The sequence below is a fragment of the Apaloderma vittatum genome, unplaced genomic scaffold (assembly GCF_000703405.1).
Source record: "Apaloderma vittatum isolate BGI_N311 unplaced genomic scaffold, ASM70340v1 scaffold34004, whole genome shotgun sequence".
NCBI classification, from domain to species: domain Eukaryota; kingdom Metazoa; phylum Chordata; class Aves; order Trogoniformes; family Trogonidae; genus Apaloderma; species Apaloderma vittatum.
In genome coordinates, this window is record NW_009714994.1 from 12661 (window position 1) to 12948 (window position 288).

General features: G+C 61.5%; 1 protein-coding gene across 1 annotated transcript in view; it reads left to right on the forward strand.

Annotated features, from left to right (window-relative positions):
- ASB10 (ankyrin repeat and SOCS box containing 10) overlaps window positions 1-288 on the forward strand; it is a 7498-nt gene that overhangs the window by 3276 nt on the left and 3934 nt on the right. The window lies entirely within an intron of this gene.

The following is a 288-nucleotide window of genomic DNA, read 5'->3' on the forward strand; positions in this document are numbered from 1 at the left end:
GAACCCTGGGCTGCATGACTGCGCTGCAGGCGAAAGGCACACCTTCTGGGAACTGCCTCTGCCCCGAGGCTCCTGCTCCTGTCGTGGCTCTGCAGCCCAAGAATTGTCCCCAGTTCCTTACCTTTGGCCAGCCAAAGGCAGGAGCTGGCAAGGGTGAGGTGGTGCCTTCAGGGGACACCCATGTGTCACTAGGGAGCATGTGTCTCAAGGGGCGGATGTCCATCAGTGCCCGGGGGGGGAAAAAATACAGGCCTGGCCCCATGGCAGTGACCTCTACTTCCCTGCAGG